Below are 6,075 nucleotides of genomic sequence, written 5' to 3' on the forward strand. Positions count from 1 at the left end.
TAAGTAAAGCATGGCATACATGGCATAGGCAAATAAAACCAAGGTTGTGGCCCCTTTTCAACTGACTTGAGAAAAGGTAATGGGTGAGGGGGGTCCCAATAATCGTCCCCACGCATGGGTAGAGCGCTCAATCTCGGAACGAGATAACAAGAACTCGGGTCCTAGGGGACATTAGCGAGTCAAAGTTCCGATGCTTTCGCAAAGGGGCTCACGGATGCCTCTCGCTTACAATTTTAGTTGTTAACAAATAAGTAAAGCATGTGTATCTCCAACAACCGATATAGCATGTGATAACCTCCCAACAACCCAACATATCCCGATAACGGATCGAGATAAACAACAGAGCCTAAACACGCCTACGACTCGCAAGGCTCAAACATCAAGCAACGGCTATGGATAAGAAATGGTGCATATAGGATTATTATGGTAAACAAGTGGAATAGGATACGCGACTCGATAAAGAATCGCAACATAAGGATAGCAGTGCGAGGGAGAGAGTAAAATAGGTGAAGAGAGAGGGCTCGCCTGTGGAAAGCCGCGAGAAGAACTTGTCGGAGAACTCGTCGTATCTCACAACACCACTTCATGATCCTATCCGGGAAGAAGCAAATGCTTGGAACACACAACGGATGCAATTCTTACAACTACGGAGAAGAATCGGCATGCTTCAGATGTGATATGCATGCATGACATGGCGAGGATGATGCGATGCACTTATCCAATTTAATCGGAGTCGGAACCCCGGACAAACAAATTAAGGTTTGAGTTGCATTTCTACCGGCAAAGTTAAGTGTTCATTAGCATGGCATAACATGGTAGGGGTGAGCTACATCAAAGTTAAATGGAACCGGGACAACATTTATATAGCATCCCACATATTCCATATGTTCCCTACTAGGTGATAATGCAAACTATCACGAGATTGTATGATGCATTATGCAACAGCAGGTATGGATGGCATAATCATGTTCAGTGCATTTTTCTGATCAAAATTGATATATAACACTTTTAATTTGGAGTTACCAATTAAAAGTTATTAACAAATTAAGTTTTATTATTAATTAAATTAGAAAACAGTTTTATTTTAATTGGAAAAGGATCCCAACGAAAAATCTATCAGGATATAGGACGGCGGGTTAGTTTACAAAACTTCCAGGGGGTTTTGGAAGAAACCATCCGAGGCAAGGGCTGCGGGTTGAAAAGAAAAGGTTGCAGGGGGTTTTCAGAAAAACATCCAGATCCAGATCTGGGAGACTCTTCTCACCAGAGGAGGCCTAGCCTCGGACGCTGACAGGTGGGGCCCGGTGGCCACGCTGGCTGCCACCGTGGCGAAGCTTGCGTGCACACCCGATGCCGCTCGCGTTCCCGGACTGGTGGTCACCGCGGCAAGGTCGGAGATGGCGCGGACGATGTAGGGGCCCCCTGGACGCGCGCGGGTGTGCGCCGGGTGCGCAGGGTTTGCAAAAGGAGGATGAACCCCTTCCCTTGAGCGTAATGCCTGGCTCCCGCTTCTCCGGACACCTGGATGGCTGCACATGCTCCCACCTTGAGCTTGTCGTTGCTGACTTCCCGCAAGAGGAGATCCTCCTCGTTGATTCCTTAGAACTACCTGCAACATTGTATTCCATAGAAATGTAGTGCCACTAGCTTTGAAATATTTAAAATTACCTTTGTCGTCTCGTCCTCCTTGTTCTTTGCATGCTTTACTCCATTTTGCTTCGGCTGATCGGCCCGGTGTGGTGTTGTTCATCCTTTAGCGCGACACCTTGCTCTGATTAGCTAAGCCTTGCAGATGCCAATACACGTCGTGCCACTCATGTGCCAACTCGTTTTCCTTTTGTTCATCGGCTTTAGCCTCACTTTATCTCTAAAACGCGAAGAGCAAACCTTACGGCATCTTACCCATGCCTCGGGTCTTAAGAAATAAAAGGCACCGTGCGCTTGATCAGGGAACACGGTTAAGCTTGGCTCGTGGGCCTGACGTGAGAGGTAAATCTGCGCGATTTAGTGTCTGATGCGTGCAGTCGACACGTTCGTTGGGAACCCCAAGAGGAAGGTGTGATGCGTACAGTAGCAAGTTTTCCCTCAGAAAGAAACCAATGTTTATCGAACCAGTAGGAGCCAAGAAGCACGTTGAAGGTTGTTGGTGGCGGAGTGTAGTGCGGCGCAACACCGGGGATTCCGGCGCCAACGTGGAACCTCGCACAACACAATCACGGAACTTTGCCCCAACGTAACGGTGAGGTTGTCAATCTCACCGGCTTGCTCGTAAACAAAGGATTAAACGTATTGTGTGGAAGATGATGATTGTTTGCGAAGAACAGTAAAGAACAATTGCAGTAGATTGTATTTCAGATGTAAAGAATAGGACCGGGGTCCACAGTTCACTAGCGGTGTCTCTCCCATAAGATAAGCAGATGTTGGGTGAACAAGTTAAAGTTGGGCAATTGACAAACAAAGAAGGCATAACAATGCACATACATATATCATGATGAGTACTATGAGATTTAATCAGGGCATTACGACAAAGTACAAAGACCGCTATCCAGCATGCATCTGTGCCTAAAAAGTCCACCTTCGAGTTATCATCCGAACCCCTTTCAGTATTAAGTTGTAAACAACGGACAATTGCATTAAGTATGGTGCGTAATGTAATCAACACAAATATCCTTAGACAAAGCATCGATGTTTTATCCCTAGTGGCAACAGCACATCCACAACCTTAGAACTTTCCGTCATCGTCCCGCATTTAATGGAGGCATGAACCCACTATCGAGCATAAATACCCCCTCTTGGAGTCACAAGTATCAACTTGGCCGAGCTTCTACTAGCAACGGAGAGCATGCAAGAACATAAATAACATATATGATAGATTGATAATCAACTTGACATAGTATTCAATATTCATCGGATCCCAACAAACACAACATGAAGGATTACAGATAGATGATCTTGACCATGATAGGTAGCTCACAAGATCTAACATGATAGCACAATGAGGAGAAGACAACCATCTAGCTACTGCTATGGACCCATGGTCCAGGGGTGGACTACTCACACATCGATCCGGAGGCGATCATGGCGATGAAGAGACCTCCGGGAGATGATTCCCCTCTCCGGCAGGGTGCCGGAGGCGATCTCCTGAATCCCCCGAGATGGGATTGGCGGCGGCGGCGTCTCTGGAAGGTTTTCCGTATCATGACTCTCGGTACTGGAGGTTTCGCGACGAAGGCTTTAAGTAGGCGGAAGGGCAGGTCAAGGGGCGTCACGAGGGGCGCACACAACAGGGTCGCGCGGCCAGGGCTTGGGCCGCGCCGCTTGTGTCGCCACCTCGTGGCCCCACTTCGTTTCCTCTTCGGACTTCTGGAATCTTCGTGGAAAAATAAGCCCCTGGGCGTTGATTTTGTCCAATTCCGAGAATATTTCCTTACTAGGATTTCTGAAACCAAAAACAGCAGAAAATAGCAACTGGCTCTTCGGCATCTCGTCAATAGGTTAGTGCCGGAAAATGCATAATAATGACATATAATGTGTATAAAACATGTGAGTATCATCATAAAAGTAGCATGGAACATAAGAAATTATAGATACGTTTGAGACGTATCAGTGTCCCCGATCGAACCGGTCGCACAACTCTCATACCTCAGAGCGAATCATTAGAGTACTACATTTCCTGGCAATGACGATTCTTTACCCACGTAAGGCCGAACGTGAGAGACATGCCGATGCAATTTAGTGTCTCCGACCGAACCGGCTGCACGACGCTCATACCTCAGAGCGAATCATGAGAGTACGACGTTTCCGGCGGTGACATGCTCCTGCACTCACGTCCTGAGTCGAGAAAAATCCAACGGAACGCAAAAACCGAAAAATGCTCGACAAATAAATCAGAAAAAGAAGCATGAGCAACAGGATTTTCCGTTCCAACACAGGCGGTTTACTCATAGGCTGGTTAGGCCAGATATGACTGTTACATCCGAATACAGGTGGTTTACTCGTAGGCGGGTTAGGCTAGATACGTCTGTTACATCATGTTTGCTGCGAGCACATCTCCGCTCGTGGGCTTGGGTACCAGGCGACGCTAACATGCTCCTGGGCTTTGGGGGTTGCCGGTAGACTCTAACACGCTCCCGGGCTTTGGGTGCCAGGAGACTCTAACGCGCTCCTGGGCTTTGGGGGTTGCCGGGAGAATCTAACGCGTGCTCCCGGGCTTTGAGGGCGACAGGTTTTACTCCGAAGGGACCTCGGTCCGCTCGGAACATCACCTCGGCCTGATATGTCACATGTTATCGGAACTGAGTTCCGGAAAAGGGCGCAGCCTCTTCCCGAACGAGCCGGAAATCGGGGCGCCAGGGTGGTTCAAATCGGACGAAGGGGAGGGAGAGGCGGTAGCAAATGATTTGAACATTTGTTCCGCACAGAGTACGGCATCCTTGGTCTCAGCTTTTACGGTCAAGGTCCCCCACGGGGAGGGAAGCTTGAGCGCATGATAAGCGTGGTGAGTAACCACCATGAACTTTCTCAATGTTGGCCGCCCTATGATGCCGTTATACGACAGGGCAATGTCCGCAACATCAAAGCTGATGTTCTCAGTGCGGTTATTATCCATGGAGCCAAAGGTCACAGGAAGCTCAATCTTACCCCACGACTGAGTCGCCTCCAGATTCACACCCAGGAAGGACTTGGTGCGGGACAATTGATCCTCCGTGATCTGCAGCTTGTCCACCAACTTAGCTGAGAGGATGTTGAGGCCAGTGATGGCTGTGAAATACGCCATATTCTATCGTGTTTAAACCCCTAGCTAAGTCAAGAAAGTAAATATGTTTACCTCTCAACTTGCCACTATTTCCTAATCAATGCAAAGATGTGCAATCTCTTCTATTTTTGGATGTTGTGCAGGATATCACGTCATAATGGCAAATGGACCTGCAATTACTGAAGAAAATCACGTCAGGAGCATGGCAATGTTGACTACGGTCAGAAAGGAGGTTCCAGGGGCTTTAACAGGAATCGGTACGGGCAAGCCCCGCCCGTACCACCCACGGTTGCATTCCCGAGGTCAAACACTATAAAAGTTGTGAAGGGACCAGCGCTGAAAAGAGAGCCATTCGTCACCAAATAAAGCCGTCATCCACTGCGATCCATATACAACACACCGAAGGAGATCCATCCCCATAGTTCATCCATTCCATCCTCCATCTCCTCCATAGCCATAGCCATCACCATTGTAATATAGATCTCCTTGAGAATTGGCGACCATTGTAAGAATATTGTGATTTCAATAAGTATTTTGCACAATGATTTCTATCTTTGTATTTGATCTTGATATTATGTGTGAGTAGTCCTCACGGGCTGTGGGTTGGGGTGAATCCTCGCAGCAATTATGTTCACCTAATCTTATGTGATGTGTAAGGATTGAATAGGAGTTTTGCGATCTTGTATCCTTGTCTCTTTGCTTCGTCTTCAATGATCTGCAGGTACCCATATCATCCGAGAGGATGAAGGGAAGAGGTGGGATGAGTGGAGAACGGCGTGTTATCGTGAAACCTCAATGACAGAAAGGGGAAAGTACAGGTACATGTTTATTGATTCATTCGGGATCATAGCACAATCATCTAGCTTAAGGATTTGGTCTGTATTCACCTAAAAACTATTGTTGCTTGCGGCTGTGAGGACAATGGTTGGACCATTAGGCTCTTGTAACCTCTTGCTTTAGGGGCAAGGGTATTTACGGATGTGCTACTCACAAATCTCTTATCTCTATTTTATTTGTTACACACATGAGCTTTATTTATATATGTATGCATAGCTGCAGGTGAATCTTAACCCTGGCATATTTCCATCATTGAACACAACCCCCTTAAAAGTAAACTAGATAGGTGTGGTAAACAGAAGATAAAATACACTAGCAAAGTCTTCTAGACGTTTCCTTCATAAACCATTTAGCAGTGCTTCACAAGGTTCGATTAAACCTAGGTCTTCTAGGGAAAAATCTTACAATACTACAATCCGTAATCCGGATCGGAGGTATTAGCCAGCCCCTCCATCCACCAAAGCATCTTGGAAACCCCGACG

This window comes from Lolium rigidum, chromosome 7 (assembly GCF_022539505.1).
Source record: "Lolium rigidum isolate FL_2022 chromosome 7, APGP_CSIRO_Lrig_0.1, whole genome shotgun sequence".
Taxonomy (NCBI): Eukaryota; Viridiplantae; Streptophyta; class Magnoliopsida; order Poales; family Poaceae; genus Lolium; species Lolium rigidum.